At 43.1% G+C, this 22,490-nt stretch overlaps 1 protein-coding gene across 1 annotated transcript in view; it reads right to left on the bottom strand.

Annotated features, from left to right (window-relative positions):
• The window catches only part of cdh24b (cadherin 24, type 2b), a 158,447-nt gene that overhangs the window by 135,157 nt on the left and 800 nt on the right, over positions 1-22,490 (bottom strand). The window lies entirely within an intron of this gene.

Here is a 22,490-nt window from a genome sequence, read left to right as displayed (position 1 = left end):
ACTGCCAAAAATAACACCATAAACATTGATGTTACAGAAACACAAGGTTGGAAGGACCAGGGCTAGCGAGCTAGCAGTCTATAAACTTTCAAAATAAGGTGTTTGAGTGAAAAAAATGACAATTTCTCTGAATGAAATCCAACAGCAGAGTTTATCTAGCCAATTAATGTATTACACATTACACCTTATTTTTCTTATAAGTACTGCAGTACATTACTTAATTACTTGCGAGAGAAAGTAATTTCTCCCACTACTCATTATATTGCTTTCTTGTTACTCTGTAAAATGACCTAAAATACATTCACATAATTGCCAGTGAACAATATGAACTATAGTTCCACACACCAACACAAATCCATGCCTTTGTTACCTGTTAAAGTTCATGGTCTGGCTGCTGGGCTGGTCGGCATTCACTCAGTTTTAACATTGCCCTGGGTACCCAGTTAGCTTTGTGTTAGCATGCTGTGGGTGCGGATGCTCGGATAATGTTGTACTGTTAGCAGCATAACGTTTTCATTCTGAAGGCAGTTTGCATTTCACCATAAATGTCCATATCTTCACTTCTGAAAAGCTGCAGACCGCTGACTGTAGCACAACTGCACATTAAGAAAAAGGCATGTTTATTTTTGTTTGTTTGATTCATTTGATAACTTTCTATTCACCAGGCATGCAGATAATTAAGCCTTTGTAATGCAAGTAATGCAACTGACATAATAGTACAGTAACGCGTTACATGACTGCATTACTGAAAAATGTACACCAACACCTTACTTTGCAATGGTTTACATTCAACACTAGTGATAGTAAGCATTTCTACAGTTTTCAACAATACAAAAAAATGTCAGAAAATTCTGAAATTTACCCTCAGTCTTGCAAGTGAAGCACTACAAAAGTACTTTTAAAAAAAAGAAAGAAGAAGCTTTAAATGAAGTGTGATGGCCTTGATAAAATAATTCTGGCAAAACTTTTTTTGACATCATGCAAAAAAAACATGTGCATTTGCACAAAAAACCCTCAAAAAAATCTCGTTTGCATCTGAAAGATGACAAAGATGCATAAAAGTATGATTTGTTTAAAAGAAGTTGGTTTGTCTGTTTTTTATTTTTTCTAAATTTTTTTACAAAATTCTCCAGCATCTGAAAACGTTCTTAAGGCAGTGAGTACCTGAACCCAATTAAGCAAAAACAACTTTTCATTGCAGAGCACTTGATGTTTCCCCCAAACACAAAGACAGACATGAAATCTAAATGCATGAAGCGACACATCACCATATACTGTAGCTAACAGGAGGCGTATGAGTACGTGGAAGTGCATGTAGGAGTCGGACTAACAATGCAAAATAACTCCTTATCACTTTCTTTATTATCAGTGACTCGAATGTGACCCCCAAAACTAATTTATGATGGAAACTTGAAGATTTGCCTCCGTGAGTTTCCTGCATATGTGAAGCTTTGTTTATTGTTGTCTGGGCAGGGATAGCTCAGTAGGTAAAGTGGTCGCCCCATGATCGGAAGGTCGGCGGTTCGAATCCACTTAACGGCTACCCTGAGGTACCCCTGAGCAAGGTACCGTCCCTACACAGTGCTCCCCGGGCGCCTGCTTAGTGGGCTGCCCACTGCTTCACTGAGTGAATGGGTCAAATGCAGAGAAAAACAAGTAATTTCCCCATGGGGATCAATAAAGTATCCATTATTATTATTATTATTCTTTGAATGCATGAAAGCACAGCCCGAAGACCTGTCCTTAACATTTTCATTCTAATCAGAAGCAAAGAGTCACACTTTTTTTCTTTTTACTTTGTGAAGAAGTGAATGAAGGAGTTGGAGGGCACACACACTTCTTTTTCTTTAAATCGTAGCACGTCGTTTGTCATCATGAAAAAGTTAAACCGGTATATAATAAAGTTCACACATCAGGTATTTGGAATTTAACGTAATGTTGGAATGGAGAACAACAAACTTTTTACAAATGCAGTACAAGAATCAAGGTTGCTGCTTTGGCTTGTTTAACTAGATATTAAAGCCGGGCTGCACTGTTTCAAGGGCTCAACTTGTCTCTTTGTTGTGAGAGAAAGAAAAGACCCTCTGGCCCTGGGAACCAGTAAATGACCTGACAAACACCTACTCATGCACGCACGCACACACACACACTATCTGCTTTGAAACACAGGCTCATGCCCCAACTTACACCCTGCCTGCGCTGCATGAACACACACTGTATATCTCTGGAGGTAAGACAGAAATCCAAAGACCTGCCAAGAAAAGTCAAAGGGATCCAGTACCTTGAGGCAGCAGAGGTGGAGGGGGGGTGAGGATGAGACGAGGGACCAGAGGAGTGAAGGATGAAGGAAAGAGAAATATTCACGGGGGATAGAGAGAGTGACACCAAACCAGATGAAAAGAGATGGAGAGGCGGAAATTGGTGAGGGGCGGGCGGATAAAGTGGGGGCGGTGTGGGAGGAGTGATGCGAAATAACGGGAGAGGAGAGAAGCAGAGAACAGAGAGGTGGAAGCGTGAGGAATGAGCAAGTGTGGGAGGAGTGGGAAAGTCATGAGCAGCAAGTGTAAAAAATAAAAGAGAGAAAACGGCTAACGTGGAGATGGAGGTACTAAGTGAGTCCAAGGAGTACGGCTTGGGAGAAGAAAGAGCGATGTGTTTTGTATGCACCCCAGATGAGAGCCAAAGAGACAGGGAGATAAACTGTCAAGAGAAGCCAGTGAATCCAGAGCGACAGAGAGGGGAGCGTGTATGCATTTAGATGTTAGCCTCGCATGTGCAGAAGGCCTGAGCGCGGCTAAAATATCCAGCGAGAGATGTTTGGAAGAGTGAGAGAGAGGCAAAAGAGGGACAAAGCGAGTGAGAGAGATGGTGGCAGCGATTCGTTGATGCTATCTGGGCACAGGGAGATGTGTGTGACACAATCTCAAATTGGAAATCGCTGTTTCAATCTCGCCTCACTCCGTGGCTACCCGCTCCACTGATAACAAGAGCAGCCTAATTCTATTAAAAATATCCCGTGAGTGCAGCGGCAGCTGAGACGAAGACAGAGAGCAAGAGGAAATTGGGGGGGGAGAGCCAGGACGAAGAGGAGGAGGAGGAGAGGGTGAGTGACGGGAAGGAGACAGAGGCCAAATGAGGGAGAGAGAATAGAGAGAAAGCTGGCTGACTGGCGAAGCAAACTCCAAAAAACAACAGTGAGACTTTAAAGTGCTTGCATGGGGAGAAAGTTTCGCCTGTCTTCTAGCATATCTCCTTACCCCATCTGCCCATCATCTCTCCCAACCTCTCCATCTCAGCAAATCAGCCCCCTCCATCTATCTTACTACCCATCTGTCTATTTATCTCTCTATCCATCTGCTAGCTCTTATCACTCCCCACAGGTTACTGTTCTCATTTAGGACAGTGCTCCCTTTCTCTGCATTCCTTTTTTTTCATCGTACCCTCCACTCCATCTACTCTGGTTCTTTTTTTTGACTCCTCAAATCTATTTGCTCTGCATGTTTTCATTTGCCAAGCTAGCAAACCTCGGAAAGCGCGTCTGATAGGCACTTGTTCTTTCATCTCACTCTTCAAACTCCTCGGCCAAATGGAGTGCCCTAAAAAGTACTTTGTTTCCCGAGGTTTAACTGAAGATAGAATTAAGTGCCTGGCTAATCACCAATCAGCCAGTGGATCAATCTGAATTCACAGAGTGCTGTAAGGGAATAGGTCCTAGTTGCGGGACTAGATCCTCGGCCAAGTAAGACTTTAAAAGTCTCCATAGCTGTTGGCCAGCTGAGAGCAGAGATTGTCAGTAAGACAAAGGATTTGATGAAGATGGGAGAGAGAAAAAAAAAGCTAGACTCTGAAAGCCAGCCAAAGAGCGCTCCAGGACAGTATCCTCTTGCTACGGTGAGCTCCAAACATCATCACTTTTGCTATTATTTCTTAGGCTGTGGAGACAAAGTGGGAAGAGAGCAAGAGAGAAAAAGAGAAAAAGCTAGAGTGCCGTGGGTGGAGTGTGTACGTGAGGTTGGTCTAAATATATATAAGAAATAAACAGCTCGGACTCCAGCAGTATAGTGTCGGCTAATGAATTAATCAGACAGCTACTGGCCACTTTTTCCCCCTCTCTTCCTTTACAGACGGAGAGAACAGAGCAAGCTGGGAGCGAATGCTCATTCAGCTGTGAAAAAGCGCGTGTGTGTTCACCCGCTGCCTGCGTCGCTTTATGCGGATCTATGGACGCTGGCATTAAACTTTTTATCTTCTGCTGATGATCGCCTGTCACACCAATAAACTCAATCTGAAGCCTTAAATGTGAAAAGAGGGTTAGAGCAGAGACAGGGTGGTGCAGAGAGCACAAAGGCAAAGTCGAGGAAGCAGAGGTGGGGAGCAAAGGAGAAAGAGAGAGACAAGAGAGCAAAAGAAAGAAATAGACAGTTGGGAGACAGTCAAAGCTGGGAGATAAGATCCTTGGATTAGTGAAGAGAGAGCTAGAGAGTGAGAGATGAAGAGGTTAAGATACGGAGAAGGGCAGTTGTGTAATCTTGGCTTTTAAAATGAGTTGGCCACTGCTGTGGTCAGAGGGAAGATTGAGATTGAGATTATACCAGATGGAGGGATTGTGGGCGAAATAGGTAGCGATACGGAGACACTAACAAAGATAAAGGAATCCGTGAGCCGGGGATCAAGACAATAGCTGTTTATGAATCTGTATGCCAGCTGATACTTAATCCCCCTTCAAATATCACTTCATTTAGCTCAAGCGGAACAAGCCATAGACGAGACACAGAGTAAATAAAAACTCTTTGTCTCCCTCTTTAGCTGCCTTTGTACAAACACAGTCTTAGGGCTGTAACCTGTATTACTTACTCCGGTAAATGGCACACATTACACAGACTGTTTCCACGATGTATGCAAATAGAACAGAAATGGAGAAAAGAGTCTACTCTTCCCAAAACAGCAAAACAAGCGAGACAGAATAATGAAATTAAACTGTCGTGGGTTCACCGCCGCAGAGACGATTATTTAAACAAAAGACCAGCCACTTAACAGCGAGCCTTTGAGGTCTGACCAATAACGCTTGCTTTAGCCAGAGCTCTCACAAACAATCAATACACTAATAACAAAGTATATGGAGTCGGTTGAAGGCACATAAATGAGGTTCACTAAGGTTATATTAGTAGCATAGAGGAGAGACACCTTTAAGACCGACTCGTGTTCCAGTTGCTTGTCAGTCACTCTCTGTTGGAAGCTACATGAACAAAGTCCACTCGGACAACTGTAGTCAAGTTCTTTTAGTCTGTAACAGGGAGAAGAAAAACTGTTACATTATTGCCTTTTAGATAGCGCAGATTGTGTTCACACATACTTATTACAAACAAGCCAAGAGCTATTTATGTACTCTGATGGTCACAAAGAGCTCACAGACAAACAACTGATTATAAGCATTATTAGTCAAGTCTGTATTTAGAGGTTGAGCTGAAGAAGGCAGATGCAGTCTCTGGAATAAAGCAGGCAAGAGCTCATCCAATAGTACTTGTTGAAAGTGCATATGCGCTCACAGTCCTATGCAATTTTATCTTCTTGATGTAAACAAGCTGCTGCAGTTCACCGAGGAGCGTTGGTCCAATTGTTGAGTCTGCACCAAAGTTTGACTGACAACTTTCACGCCAGCCCAGGTGGAAATTGGTAAATGGACTGTTCATCGACTATCGACAAACAACTCAAAGTGCTTTAAAACCTCACTAATTGGGCACCAGAGTTTGATTTGAAAGACTGCTGTGAAAGCTCAAGGTCAATACCAGAGCAAACTAAAGAACGAGACAAAGACCACCTGACAAGATGAGTCACGGTCAACTTCAAAGGTGATTTGGAGTTTGTTTTTGGAGTAGAAGTTAAAAGGGACAGCTACGGGCATTTTGCTTTAGCAGATACATCCTTTTAGCAAGAATTCAAAAGTCAAACACATCACTGAACGCTTATCTGTATAGGTGGGCCATTTAAACTGCATCTTTCGATTTTTTGCGCGCATAAATACATTCACATGCTGATGAATAAGCCAGATAATCAAGTAAACAGGTAATAAAAGCATTACTAAGTTCGCTGCCTCAACTTGCAGTAAATGCTATTAAAATGCTTCACTTCCATGTAGCTCATGTACTCGCAGTTTATGTGTAACGAGCCAATATTGAATAAGCTTAAACAAACTGAGACAGACAATCATCCAGCCGAGCATTAATAAATGTTGAAAATGACAGCTTGCTGTTTCTGATCAATGGGCAGACCAGAAAAGGGAGGATGATTGGCATTTGTCATGGATTTGATCTATCTGGTCATCTCCACACCTCTCCCCCTGTCACTGTGCTGCAAAGAAAAAAAAAAGATCAATACATCTGATCAATGGCTTCAAAGATTTAGCCTAAGCTCAGCTCCATTCTTAACAGGCTGTCATTCACCACTGGCTACCCAGACATGTCTTATTCCAACAGGAGACAGCTATTCGCTTCCTGACTTTCAACTGTCTGCAGAAAGTACAGCACTCAGTCTTGTCCATTTTGAAGGATTGTGACAAGAGGCGATGCTGTGTTTTCGGGCAGCTGAGCGTAAGGATCGGAGCTCACGCTCGACGAGGAAGAAAAGGCGGTCGGGAGTGGTACTGTGGAGAGGCCTGCCTGCAAAAACAGGCGATTGCAAAGGCTGCGCTCAGGAAATCATCAAACAGCAGTTGGTTAAGGGTCTCTCTTGTTCCACCGCAGTAAAGGGGCCCTGATGATGTGACACCAGGCTGAGCCGATGAATGTGACTTTTGGCTCTGGTTATAGATAGTCCCATTTTATTCTACGCGGGCCGCCTTTCTTCCACTGGCAGCAAGCTGAATGGGGGCTTGGCATTTGAAAGGAAGCCGAGAGATTTGCTGGCGGATTAATCCTTTCATTAGGGAAAGTGAGAAGTTAATTGCGGCAACAGCTGCATCTCTCATGTTTACACGACTGATGGTTTAAACGCCATCCCTTTAAACGGAAAAAAGCAATTATCAATAAATGCAGGGCAATCTTGCCATGATGAATTGAGCTCAAATTAGGCTTTCTTCTTCTCCGCACCGCATATTCGGGGGCGCAAAAAAGCCGTGTTGGCTGGCGGCGCGTGGTCTTTGCAGAGCTGAATTGTCACACAACAAAGATAAAACACTTGACTTTGTGCGATGAAGAGTTCCCAGGGAGAGCGATCAAAGGTGAGCCGGAGTCATGATTTCCAGCTGATGAGGCGAGAGGAGGGATAAGGAGAGAGAGCAGGGAGGCGAAGACTGAAAAGAGCTTATAGAGTCTGTGGGAGAAGAGGAATCGGGTGTGTTGATACACTGCAGAACAACAACTTCAACACAGAAGAGCTTGCCAAAAAACTCAAAGTCGAGTTATGTTGGCAATTGAGAAACCGAGAGGACGCGGAGGTCTGCATCTGTAAAGTTTGGCTTGGAAAACTGGGGCCGAGAAAAGCAGGCCTGAAAAAGGGGGATAAATTTAAATAAGGGTGAGAAAGCTATGAGGGAAGCGGGGCAGGCTCAGAGGTTGAGAGACGAAAGCTAGAAGACAGGCAATGGTAACAGGATGACTGAAAACAAGGGAGGCAGGGAGTCCCGCAGCAAGAAGTGAGGGCAAATGACACAGGAGGCAGTGAGAGGAGCACTGAAGCACTGAGGAAGGCACGGTAACATTCACCGTTAGAGCCGATCAATTTCCCGTCCCCTCAATAATTGATGTGACGAGCACGGCGGGCTGTTATCTGTCAGGCTTGACTGACCGAAATACAAACCCCAGTGGGAGCCCATGCACACACACACACACACACACACACACACACACACACACACACACACACACACACACACACACACACACACACAAACTATGCAAGTCCAAAAAATGTCTGATCCAAAAACACAAATGTTCAAACCTAAGAGCTAACCTTGAGGTAAATGGTACTAAAAGAAAGTGAGAAATATAATTCAGAAAGAAAAAATGGAGATCACATGCGCTTCCTGATGCCTTCATTGTCATGGTCACATTGTTCTGATGTTGCTGAAGCTCTCATTCATCATCTGAACTTTCTGTCCCTTACACATGCAGAGGCATAAAGCAGCACTTTCTTCTCCTTCTGCTGTGTCCTTTTAATCTCACATCCTCCATCTTTCACGTTTCCCAATGTAACGTCACACGCAATTCCGTGGCCGCACCGACGCTTCCGCTTTTAATCACAGGCCAGTATCATTGCATGTATACGGACACACACACTGGCATCAGGTTACCTAACAGCTAACAGAAGCATCAGGCAGACAGAGGGGGAAAAGGCAGGCATGTGGAAGGAGGCTCAGCATGACAGAGCACAACAGGAACAGGCTCTCACTCAGCCCATATCTGTCAGGACCCCTCGTGTCGCTCTACCCAGATGTGCCGCACCAGAACACCCACGCAATCCCTACACACTTGCTTTATTTCCAGCTGTCCTCCCCATGCACAAGTACATACACTTCAGGCTTGGTTCGTATATTTGCGTGTGCACCTACAGATCGCGGGACTAACTGATCATACGCCCCTTTTGTCTTTGCTGACATTTGCCATATTGCCATGTGTCACAGCATATTTGTGCAGGCGCACATAAAGAGAGAGTGACAAAAGTAGAACAGTGGAATATGTTAGTGTGTATGTTGCAGGAACAGATGAACAACTGAAAACATGTCAGCCCGACATACTCCAAATGCATGAAGCACAGTCGAGAAGCAGAAGAGCGGAGCCGATGCAGTGTATTAAATCCGATATTGGGTGGTGGTGGTGGTGGGGGTCTTATTATGCAGAGAAAAATTATTATTAGGTGTTCATACGCATTTCAAACTGGCCCGATCAAGAACAAAACACTTCCATCTGCAAAGTGTTAAGACATAAATAGCCATAAAATTTATGAGTCAGTTTGTGGGAGTCAGATGAACGTTGGCAGTGTAGTCATCTTCACAGCCTGTGATCATAGATGACAAACACGTGGACACGAGGCAGAGTGCATGCTTCCACACAAAAAAACAAAACAAAACACCACAACATACATGGCTGCCAACAGGTGAGCAAAAAGCTCAGTCGCTGAGAGCATGCTAACATGTTATCATAGGTGTTTGGATGCATCTGTGGCTTATTTACCCAAGGATAAGGATATATGCCAAGCGGCTATAGGAACAATCTGCCCCTGTAATGCTATATGTCATTTTCTGTTTGCTGCAGGCTTTTAAATGATGTGTCACTCATGGTTTTAAAGAGAGGGGATGCAGTTCTTCAGAAAAATGGCTGCACTGTGGAGGCCTTTTCAACAACAACAACAACAACAGCAAAAAAAAAAAATGTATACGTCTGGATGCTTCGCTAATTGCAATTCAAAGCCATCATTTAAGAATATTCTTAAACGTGATTTGCATTGTGTGACCTTTGCAACAAGATGAAATATATTATCACCATCTAGCATGTGGCAATATGCAGTCAACCTCTCTGCTGCCAGAAATCGATCTGTCACTGTACATTAAGTTTTAACTCAGCTGATGTGGCGTTGAATAATAACGATGATATTCAGCTGTTTTTGCACAACAGCAGTGGCTTTAACAGACCCACGCAGGTGTTTTTACTGGGAGTTATGGGAGTCGGACTGGGCTTTGAGGAGAGCAAACTCAACTGTCTCCCCCCGTCGAGCTCTAAGGCGTAACAGGGGGGGATGAGACCTGCAAGCAGAACAACTGAATCAAATATGAATATCAGATATTTTTGGTTAGGGGAGACTGTTAGCATGGAAATGAGAACTGATTTACCATTTTGTTTGACTTTATTCATTCGGCGCATTTATGTTGGATAAAGCTATTTTTTCAGCTATTTCAATGTCATTCATTTTTACAAATGCAGAAAACACAGAAAGCATATAAGATGGACGTAGTGCCTTATAGCTGCAGTACGTTTACTGACATAGACACTATAAAACAAGTGTGAAAGTGCCTAAAAACGTGCATTAAGGCTACTAGATGGTGATTCAAAATAAGACTTGCTGTCGTGTGCACGTCGACGGGAAAATACTTTATAGCCCTTATTTATCTAGCTAAAAGTCTCATTGAGATTAAAATCTCTTTTCAAGACAGACCTGTCTAAGACCTGGCTAAGAAGAAAAAAATACAACACATAGCAATATAAGAAGTAAAGAAACAAATACAGTTCGTATCCAGTACAGACAAGCGAACACAAACATGTGAATCATATGCAATAACAGCGTGATATTAAAAGCAGTCACACTGACCAAAAGAGCTATTCTCTCGCTCTTTTAAAATGGACTTCCACTCCCACTTCATCACCAGTTCTGACAATTTCAGCGCCTGCTGGAGATTATTCCAGGAAACAGGGGCAGGGTATTTAAGAGCCTTTTTTTTTTTCCTAATTCGGTTCTGACTCTGGGGACAAACATTTGTATAATATTGTGAGAGCGTAGGCTATACTGGCTGCAGTTTTTACACACATACACACAGATAAGAAGGAACCGACCAAGCATAGATTTATAGATAAAAACAAACCAATGGAAAAGTCTGTGGATATCCAGAGACAGCCACTCAGCAGCAACATACAGAGAACAGTGATGTACACGATGTCCAAAGCCAACCATAAAATGCAAAGTACAATGATGGGCACCATTAAAAAAGATTAAGTTCTTCCTCACTTGGAGAGAAAAACAGGATTTAGTCCTAAAAAAAAAAAAAAAAATCTATTTGAACTTTCAGCTTGGACACAGGCCTTTCAATGTGAGCTTCAAATGACAAATTGTGATCTATAATGATACCTGGAAACTAGATGCTACCTAGGTACCTAAAAATGGTGGCTTATAAGATGTAACATTTCAATTTCAGCCCATTGAATGGTTTTGATCTTAGGAAGCGAAGACAACAACTCTGTCCCATATGATAATAACATGAACTTAGATGTGTCTGGACTTAAAACCAACTTCAGTTGAGTTAAGCAGGACTGAACAAGATCAAAGGCAGACTGAAGAAAATTCAAGGGTTTTCACTACTGAAGGAGATGAACTTACAGACCTGTCCATGGACATTTTCCTACTAAGTTTATGTGACGAGTCACACATTTTGGGTCATATTCAAGGCCCTGAGAGGTAAAACACTGCAACCTTTTCAAGTGTTTGACCTCTAATGGCCACCGTGCATACTGAATTAAAAAATGACGTCTGTTTTGTAAATCATGTTTCAATATGGAATTGTGAGATATTTGGTATGAATCTGCACACTCATAGGCTAACGAGTTGTAAATTAGAACTGTGTGGTTTCACAATCAGACCCACACCCTCCTCATCCTTAATTTCACACTGACACTGAATAAAATGACTTGACAGCAGCACGCTGTTCTCAGTCTGTGTACTTAGGTCCACAGATTTGCCCCTCGATCACTACGTCCAGGAACACTGAAAACACTCTGCTTAAGGCTTCAAATTTAAACTTACTTACAACAGGTGATGTCACTGTGACTATGTCCATCCAGCTACATGGAGTAGCTAACAAAAAAAAGATTCCTACACCTACTTAGATAGCTAGCTGGCTAGTTAACTAGAAAACATGCCCCTCGTCTTACGTTAGTAAACTAGAATAGAATAGTCATGTACATGTTCTACACAATTGTGGAACTAGTGCTGAGTACAACAGCAAACATGCTTTGAGGTCTGGAAGGAGGCTTCTGTTAAGGACTGGAGTGGTGCCATGTCTAATAAACCACTTAAGTAAATACACCTGTGTGGGTTTACCATAGATTAGCTGGGGCTGTGATGCAGTTGTGCAGATATTTCACACTCTGTCTTTCTCTTTTTAGCTGTCTTTATCCATTGTTATCTATATTCTGTACTTTTATTATGTGAAATTCCAAGAAATTAAATTTAAATTTGATTTTCAGTGTTTCATAGTTCAAACCCATAGTTCAAATGTGTTTTTCCCATGTCTATCTGTTGTCTGTGTCTGTGCTCATCATGCAATAACACTGGCAACCTGCCCAGGATATTTCCTTCCTTCTGCCCAGTGCGCGCTGGGATAGAATCTGTTGGCCTCGTGATCCTGGAAAGGGATAAATTGGTGTGTTAAATAGCTGTGGTAGCTTGGTAAAATCCTTTGTGATACTCCCTAATGGGATCACTGCAGTATTTTATTATAAGTACACAACAGAATTACAAAAACATGCAAAAAAAATGTCATAATAAATCTATTATACGTCATTTACTGAAAACTCCTTTAATTTGCCACTTCCTCTTTCATGTACCATTTCCATTTTTCAGACCGGCATTACTCAGACTTTTATTAATAGTCTTGCAGTGTGTGTAAAAATAGCTGGAATCAGTGTACAGATACACTATGCTGGGGGAAAAAGTATTATGATAATAAAAAAAAGTACCAAGGCATTTCTAGGACAGAAGCCAGCCTTCCAAGAACTGAGTGTGACTCCCATGTGAAGAGGAAAAAAAGGAACAGGGAAAAAAATACAGTCCACTTGAAGAGAGACAAATGACAAGATTGTAAAGAACAAACAACCTTTCTGCCTAACACCTTGTACAATGCACGGTAGAACAGATTCTCCATCCAAAGCGTGCTCTGTCAAGCTCAAAACATGATTCCAGCATTGTAGTGCTGTGAAGTCCCTGCCATGTAGGCCAAGCCAAAACAAATGTGATGTCAATGCAATAATAAACGAGCTTTGTGCAACCATGATAATTAGTCTCAAGATGGTATGTTAGTAGAGGAGGCTCATAAAATATAGAGGCCATTTGGCGTGCACTCAAGAACAAATCTGTATTCTAAGAGCGTGGGCTGTTACACTAATGTTCTACACAGTTTAAATCTGGCAGAGGCACAGTCAGAAAACTTTGTTTGGAGGAAAGATGCTGACGGTTCCAGGCAGCAGGCAAGAAAGATTACTGAGTCAGCGCACGTACATAGATGCGCACCCTCTCCCTGACACACATGCCGCCACACCACACACTAAACTCTAAAGGGGGAAAAAAATCCCCTTTTTGTTGACTCGATTGCCCGTGTGCCCGAGAGACTGCGCGCATCACCATTCAAGGTTCCTGACAAAATTGGGGTCGCCGCTGAACAGCACAGCAACTCAAGGTCGGGGAGATGATAAAGATGTATATGAAGTCTAAATCCACAAAATAAGATTCCCTCTGTATCTCCCCAAGTGCCTACCTGCCAAGCAAGCTTCCTTTGTGACAGAGTGTGAAAGGTCCGCTTCGCAATTTCAGCTTGAAGCCACGTCACATTGTGGTGGTAGTGGAGCTGAGGTACGAGGCTGAAGAAAGTTCGTCCGAGCCCGAGACTCCCGAGGGCGCGTAATGTATGTGCCATTTGCAGGCAGACGGGTATGAGCGACGTGTTCCAGCAGTCTCAGGCGGGGAATCACAAGATTATTATCCCAGTCCCCCCAACATCAGCAGAGGATGGCATTTTGACAGCACTAATCACCCCATTGTGAACCTCTTCTGTTTGCTTGAGGAAGCGAAGAAATCTCCAGCTGCTGAGACCCAGGGAAACATAAAAATAAAAGGGGTAGCAAAGATCTTTAATGCCCGTTGGGTGGTCGAAAAGCTCCTGGTGGGCTCTTTGGTTTGAGACGCTAGCTGCTTGCTCAGACTGTTACGCGGTGTGTTTTCACAGCTTCAGTTCAAACAACCGCCTCTCCCAACCGCATCACCCCCTCTGAGGAAATGGCAAATACATCGTGGCCATCTCATGAGGAACTGGCAAACAAAGAAGAAAAGAGACTTTGTATTTCTTTGGATGTTTTAAGGCTGGTTTTCTCTCTCGTCTTTCTTTTTCTGTAGCATTAATTATGCATATAAAATTGGACTTTTTGATTAGAGCATCAAAAACAGAGCAACAAAGTTTAAGCATGGATTTTATTTTATTTTTTTGGAAGCAAAACTTGTCTGATTAAAGAGTTCTTTAATAGCAGTCAGACTCAAAAAAAATCAGCAACAATGAGACTCAATTAGTGTTTTGGGGGGAGGGTTTGCAAGCGTGCCCACAGCTGGGCTGCCGAAATAATCTTCTAATAGATCAACAAAGATGATGTGGATAGAGGAATAAAGACAAACACACAAACCCAGAAAATTACATATAATGTTTCGGAAAAGCAGCCATGTGCATCAGAGTATGACTGGGGCTGACCGCCATTACCGCAAAAGTGCTCTGCCGCACTCTTTGCAGAGACACATACGCAGGCACAGTCTCGACCTCAAGTCCTGCTACACACCCAATTACAATTAAACGCGGAGCTTGGTGCTCCTCCGGGCCAGGGTATCGATGATTCATTTTGTGTTTTATCAAAGAAAAAGGAGTGCCATTAAAAAGAGATCAGTCAGCCACCAGGCATGAGGAGTCTGCTTCTAATTGGCCATTCATCAAAAAGCCTTCTCAAGTAGATCGGAGCCCTGAAATATCACGCATGACAACTGAACTGCACTACATTAATTACACTACTGATGACCCTCATGCTCTACGGCCCGCTCCACGCCTTCCTAGAGGGCTGGAAAGCGCACGGATGCACGCGCACCCGAATGCACGCGCACGCATGCCAGGATACACTCGGTCTCGATCCGTTACACAGTCAGAGATGGCAGATTACGCTGACATGGAACAGGATGGAGTACATCACACCTAGCCAAAAAAAACGCCATATTATGGTATCTATCAGTGCAATTTGACACAGAGATAACCATGACTGCATATTTCCTTTACCTCTGTATTTTTAGCTTCAAAAATCCCTCCCCAAGGTGCTGCCATTTCATCTGCTCAATATCATCAGTCAATCTTTAAAAGATGCTTTAAACCATTTCACTTCACAGCATGTCCGACATGTTTTCACACAGACACACTAGTTTGGAAATATAGCATTGTTGCTGCCTTTGTTCAACTTAGCAGCTATCAGGACACACATGGATGAAGCATTTCGAGCTCTGGCTCTTTCCTCTCACCACGTGAAGGGAATTCTCCTTTTCATCCATTTCCTGATGCACTCTAACTAGACAGTTTTCGGTCATGTCCCAGAATTGCGCGAGCTAGCTCTCTAGCTTTCCAAATACACACGTGCGAGCCTGAACAGCTGCACATCCGCTGACAATTCATCCATCTCTGAATCTCTCATTTTCTCATTTGAGCATTTTGGTGCTTTTCTCTCCCCCCACCACCACTTCTGAGCTGCTAGATCAGCTGGGGCTGGGTTCATCACTAAGCAGCAGCCCAGAGGCCAAGAAACAGAGAGACAACCTCTGCTACAGAGTTACCGAGCAGCTACGAGGTTAAAACAAGCATGAAAAAGCCACATGTAAGCTCGTCTGCATATATGCATGCATGCTCACACACAAACACACACACATTTATCTGTTGTGTCTGCTTTAGGCAAAGGGCTGATGAGGAAGGAATCTTCAAAGTAAGGGAGTGAAAGCCAGATGGTGTTTGATGTGTGGATAATGATTTAGGTAAGGCTACGCAACACTTTCTCCACATCCAAGCTCAACAGAAGCCTGAAACTGTTAGACTTGAGCATGAAAACCAGAAATTGGGAGCTTTGCAAGATGTAGGAAAATGTAGCTCTGAAGTCTTGGATGTGCATATTGTTCCTAAACTAGCCTGTCTGTGTAACTGCCTTTCATAGATCAAGCAGCTGGAGCCATATAGGCTTTTTTCAAAAAGGAGCACCCCATAGGAATGGAACCTGTGCCCTTGCAGACTCTTGTTCGTGTCTGTCCCTGCATAGCAGCTCTGGGCTGTGCACGGCAGCTATCAGTTCATCATTGTCATACAGTAATTCAGTATGTAATGTGCCTCTAAGTCCCTAAGAAGCAGAGGAACAGACACACTGTCTACATGGAGCATGCTAAGCCCAGTCAGTGTCCTGTAGGACCGGCTATTTAACACAGGAATAAGCCAATTATCTTCATGGAGTAGGCAAATTTACAATAGGATTTGCTCAATTCCTACAGGACTTCTATGTCAGGGGTGGCTGCTTATGCTGTAGGTTTCATTCTGTCGTGGCCCCCCCCCCGAACACACACACACACGTCTGCAGCTGTTGTGATACCACGCAGCCATGCAGATGCACATTACCACCAGCCCGAGCAGACACCTACACAGTCACTCCTACCTCAGACACGCACAGCATTTTATACCAGAATTACTGGCAGCGTTGATAAAGATGAGCCCAAACACAGAAGTGATAAATAGCACAATAACACACGCACACACAAAAAATGAGCTACCTCCTGTGGAAGCAGTTTTTCCCCCAATTCAAAAGCAACTGTCGAGAAAAATAGTTAATTTTCAGAGTATGATAAATTTAATTCCAAAGCGACGGTTACAGTCATTGGCACCTTTTGTTGCAAGGCTTATTAAAGTCTTTCTAAATTGTGTTAAACCATGGTGAAATTATTTAAGTAGTTTGAGTTAGTGCCTTCAATTTCATATGTGCTTATGACTTATGGCGTGAGAAATAAGGACACGCAAATGGAAATCCAGGGAAAGCTGTAAAATTGAAAACCGCTATTCAGTCACATGCTTTAAAACTAATCACTTCAATGTGATGTCTAAATAGAGAGACTCTAATTTAATGTTCAATTTCCTGATTTCAGATTCCATGTGCTAAAGCACTAATTGTTTCCTCTTTCATTTCAGTGCAGCTCAGTGAGATTTGATCCCCCTCATGGATTCCACCCTCATTATCCTTGTACACGGAAGTAATGCAAGCTGGGATGTGTGACTGATATGGCTGTTCTTTGATCTGTTCCTCACTTGTACACCTAAGACCTCCCAGCGCCGTGACTCGTGATTTAAAAGAATCTTATGTGCACAGTAATTTTCCTGACGTATGCTCTCACAGTGCTCAAAATAATCACACTAAATAAAATAAAGCCTTTTATTTTTAAATGGGAAAAAAAAGCTGTCTTGTCTAAACAGACTTTTTCCGTACCTGGGCAAAGTTTGAGTATTAGCATTTTCCACATTACAGCACTATCGTCGGTACATAAACCCAACAGAGAGCTGGAGTTGCCAGAAGCACAGAAGCAAGCCTGTAAGAGGTTATGAATGAGAGGTACCAACTACAAAGACTTAATCCTGCTTCCACAAACATTCTGAGGTTGCAGTTCTTGCTTCTAGCTGTTTGTAGGAGTCTTTCCTCTGAGCTTATTAAATAGCCTACAATGCTGCACCTTAGAGTTACAGAGTCCATATGAGTGTGCTCAGAGCAAGAAAGTTACCAAATTTACAAATGTGGCACAACAGCAATAATACTCACAGCTTTTAATATTCCTCACACACAAAGAGTGTTCAGGACCTAACGATAAATCAAAATCTGTAATTTTCCCCAACCTCAGACAGGTGAGCTGTCATACACAGAATCATAATTTTCCGTCTAGTTGTTCAACAGTCTCATTCTAGAAAAGTCTGTTCACTAGACTTAATTGTTTTTTGCAAAGATTGCTACTGTTCTCTTCTTTTTCTTTAAATTTATAGTCGGGATTTGCAGTAGTATAGTTTACAGTTATAAAGGTGGATACCTAAGGTAGCTTCTGTGACCTCTCGATCATTTAAGTATGAAAACACGGCATAAGGAAGCCTGGTAATAATGCAAACGCATTTTGTGGCACAATATGTTTGCTGTAGTTGAAGAAATTATCATAGCAAATCAAGACAATTTTAGTCATTCCAAGTATAATTAATGATATATAAGCGAAAAACTGACTTATAGGACAGATGTGGGCTGATAGTTGTTAAATTATTTAGCATACTGTTGCATCATGGGACTTTAGGCTTTACACAAGTTGGGGGGCTTTTTCAGCTCAAATCCACCGTGGCACTCTCCCCCTGGGATATTTAAAGGACATGTTCACCCAAATTACCATTTTCCCAAAGACTTCTGGTGGCAGACAGACTATTAATAAAGTTAACACACCAACTGACTGTTGAAAATTAGCCACACTGGTGTTGTACATAGAAAACATACATTATTCATTACATATAACTCACTGAACGTTCAGAGAAACTGTGGGAGAAACAGAAAACAAAACATGTATGGTTTAACAAGTAGCCAGCCTACGGTTATGACATAATTGCAGACTGTTACCCTTCATGTTAGCTTTGCCCCAGAGACTTACTGAAGCTAAGCTAACATATGCTAACTAAATACTTGCCTTTAACCAAACGCAGGGAACCCATGCAGGGGAGGCCAGCTGGCTACTGAGACACAGTAAGACCAGGTATATGATTTCTTTCTCATTTCCTATGCAAGCTAACCCCCCAAAAATCAGAGTGAAGAAAGTGATATTATAGTCAGCAGTCAACCCTTGATCCAAACCTGATAAAGTAATACAGCATAGGTGTGATTACTAACTGTAGTGTAATTCGTCAGTTCCATAATGTAATCTTTTATTAACACAGCTTGAAATAAATAAATAAGTCATATATACTGGATTTGTCTAGTTTCTTTCTCCCAATTTAATCCAACGTCAGGGACTCTGGGAGTCTTACTATTACCACCATTTTTTTTCTTTGGCATGCTTATTTAACATCTGTGCACCTGCGTGAAAAAACTGAAGCCGTTCCAAATAGATTTAGAAAAAAAATATGTAAGAAAATGCCCAGTATCATATTTCATTTTGGCTCAAATTGAAATTTCCATCTGAAATAACTAGAGAAAGGATTCTTTTTAGCTCACAACTCCAATACTTCAGCCAGTGGCAGCAGGTCTATAACCAACACACACACTGACACACACACACACACCTATAACCAACAGTCATACGGGCTTTCTCTTTCTGTCAGTGTCCAACTCCCTTGCCCTCTCTCTATCTCATTTCTGCACAGTGGGGTATAAATGTAAATACACATTTACACACACACATATATACACACACGCCTCCACACACAGCCTGGAGCAGCCTCCTGTCTTTCTGTATAATAATGTCTCCAGTGGAGCGAGTTGCTGTACTTTTTTCACGGGAGTCCGCCTTCATCCCACCCATTCAAAAAGCCATCCACCACCGAGCTGGGGGTTGCCTCCACCAATCTGACATCGAGCTCAGAAATTCAGTTCTGCCCGGTGGTAATGCAGACCCACTGCTGGCAGCAGACAGACAACGCACCTCCACGCTTGCACAAGGGGAAAATTTTAAAGTTCACAATAAAATATGGTTGGAAATTATGCTCATTTGACAACTTATGCAAGGTGTGCGCCACTGCTTGAGTAGGTGCGTGCATATCTATTGTCACGTGCACACGAGTAAACAGCAGTGTTGATCTGGGAGCAATCAGACCGTGACAGACTCTGCAGCACCATCCCACAGGCCTATAGTGAGGAAAAAGACTGCACTGCTAGGCATAGCCATTTCCTCTAAATGACCGTCTCTCTCCCCTCCCTTCCTCACATCACCACCGGGGGAGAGACTGACTCCATGTCTCGACACAGCACTGCTAAAGCTGGGGTCAGCCTGTCCTGCTCTAACCTCAGTCTTGGAACGCTGGGGACACATCACAGTATTGGAGGAGGGAGGCTGGGGAGGACGGAGAAAAGCGTGAAGGATGTTGAACCTAAATTCAACACTTTCCCTGAGAGATGCTTGCTGTGAATCCATTGGCGTTTTTCCATTCTTAAAAAGTTTGCATCAGCAACCATGTGTCTTTCCCCTCCTTTGATGCCCAATCACCATCAAAGGGCACCGAGGCAATGAACTGTTCGCCCTCCGCATCCAGCTGGAGTTTAAAGGGAACATCACGTATGGGTGAAAAATGGCTCGCCAGTCTCTTGCCTTGAGTAGGTAATTGGAGATGATATAGTTGAGATTTAGTTCTGGGCAAAGTCACTTCAGAGTCGCAGACGTTTCACTTCCCCTTTCAAAGACTGACACCAGAGGAATAGTACTCTGCCGAAGGTTTTACACAGCTCATTTCCCCAATCCCAAAAAAGCAAGGAGAAGAGAGCACGAGCAGAATCTGAGGCGATCTTAGATCCTAGAAGCTCCTTGTTCCCTTTTCCGTTTATAACAATCGGAAAGGAAAAAGGAATTCTGCAATTGCATTACCTCTCTGCGTGAGGGCCCTGGGGAACGTTCATGTCTTGAACACTAAGCATTCATTTCCTTGTTCTCCACAAGGATCCCTGGGAGGCCATGTTGTCTGATTCATTTCACTGAATTGTCAGCTAATGAATGGTACGCGTCCATCGACTGCCACACACTTTCTCGGAATAGAAAAGCCCCCAAGGGTGCTCATCTCGGGGGTTCTCCTATTCTCATTAGGAGGGAATCAAACGGAAACAGAGGCTCACTGATCATTTCTCATGTCCTCTGTGTGTGTGTGTGTTCCATGAAGTGGGGGTGTGGCTCCATGCGAAGGCGTCTTTCTCTCTTTGACTTGGTGATCACCGTTTTTGGACGTTTGCATCTTTGAGGGCATGTTATTGACCGCTTTTGATTGAGCCTTTAAACAAAGACGACTAGCGGACTCTCTGGGACAGTATTAGTAAGTGATCTGTCTTGCTGGCAAAGCATTACAAGCCACTTCAGGCATGAGAGGCAACAAGGTTATGTAAGATTGACAGGTGAGAATTGTTAAAGAAAATCTTCACTCGAGACCTGAATTCAAATATCGTTCTCCTGCAGCCTCCTCAGCTGTTGTTCCTCTCCTTTTATAAGTCCTCTGTGCCTTTTTCTGTCTCTCTGAGTTGTGCCATCCTGCATCCTCCTCAGTAACTCACCATCTACACCAACCCTTTCTTCTTCCTCTGCTGGTGTCCACAACACCCAGTAATGTCCGCTAATGGGATTTTCCGTGTCCCTCCCGTGTCACAACAACAGCACCTTTCTCTTTCTTTCTTTTCTTCAGGCAGTTTTATCGTCAGCATAAGTCACTGACTCAATGCAACCTGTCTCTTTCCACTGTTACCACCCTCTCCCTCTTCTTCTCCATCTTCCACCCACCGTCCACTTGTTTCCCACTCTTCCCTCTAATCTCACCTCATGTTCTACCTGTTCACATTTCATCCACTCCCTCTTCCTCCATACTAACCCCCTCCAATCCATTGATTTCTCCTAGCCTCCCCCTCTTCCTCATCCTTCTCTGCCCTCCTTTTACATCCCCTTTCCCCTTGTTACTCCCCACCTGTGCAAAGGCTATTTGGTGTGAACAGTTAATAACGGAATCATAGTGGGTTCTTTATCTTAGCCACATTACAAGATAAGGTATTGATATTGAGACTAGTATTTGTAGAAGCAATCATATTTTTTCCCACAGAAGAGCCATGTAATATCACAGCTGGTCCAGGGAAAAATGCCCAAATGTGCTCACGTGATCAAATGTACACTCAAAGATAAACGCATTCACATTCATCACAGATGTACATAAACACATTTGCAGCTATGGTATTCACAGACATTGAGCTGATTGCACCCAAACACCCCGGTGCAACAACAATGTATAATACATGAGCTTTCCACATACATAAACATGTCTCGCACTGATCAGAGTCATTATAGTCGCTTAAGACCCATCATGTGTGTTTGTGCATGTGTGCGCGTGTGTGTGAGGGAGTCATTCATGTATCACATTAGTTTTTATGTATATGTTCAACAGGGGGCCATCATGGCAGAGATTTTCCTCTTGAGAATTGACCCAGCTGCATCAAAAGCTTGCTGTGCACCCTACAACATGAAGAAATTATATATAGACGTGGCAGACCCACTTTTCTTGCTCTTACAAAAATAAAGCACGGCAGTAGGCTGCCATAATCGATATAACCTGAGAAGGCAGGTCATAAATCTAAGCAAATGTATTTCCCAGTAGAGCAAAGGATGCTTAAGGTCTCACACAAATGAGAGAACATATATATTATATATATATATATATATATATACATATATTAGAGTTGTGCAAAAACAGAACACTTTGCAAAGGCACAGGCACGTCACCAGACACCCGTGGATATGAAGCCAAATACTGATTATCACCGACTTATAGGGTCGCGTAATAAATGGACGCAATTAAGCTGGGTTTTTGAAGCGACTCGCAGCCGATCACCCTCATTAGGGACGCGCTGAACCGCAGACAAATTTCCACATACGGACGGCGCGCAGGTAAAATATTTGCCGCGGGGTGTCGGTGCTCCGTATAGTGACAGTCTGTCAGTAGCAGTGCACTCCGTCTGTTGGGAATCGGCTCGCACGCGTAAAAACACTGCGCCCGTCCGGCTTGCATTGAAAGTGGCATCCTCTTCGTTCTGTGATCAGAGGAATAGACACCCGACTGAATCAATGAAAGAACGACCAATAAGATAATCAATCGGTATGCACAACAGTAAGTATGTTGTGAAATTCCCCAACATATAAGCACACTGGACAAGTCCTCAGTCTCTGACCACAGGCTCCCAATTAGGACTCCACGTTCACTGTCGGCC

This window comes from Copadichromis virginalis, linkage group LG18 (genome assembly GCF_057382275.1).
Source record: "Copadichromis virginalis isolate Kocher_CV1m ecotype Utaka linkage group LG18, C_Virginalis_male_GT1.1, whole genome shotgun sequence".
Lineage (NCBI taxonomy): Eukaryota > Metazoa > Chordata > Actinopteri > Cichliformes > Cichlidae > Copadichromis > Copadichromis virginalis.
This window is presented reverse-complemented; position numbering and strand designations above follow the sequence as displayed.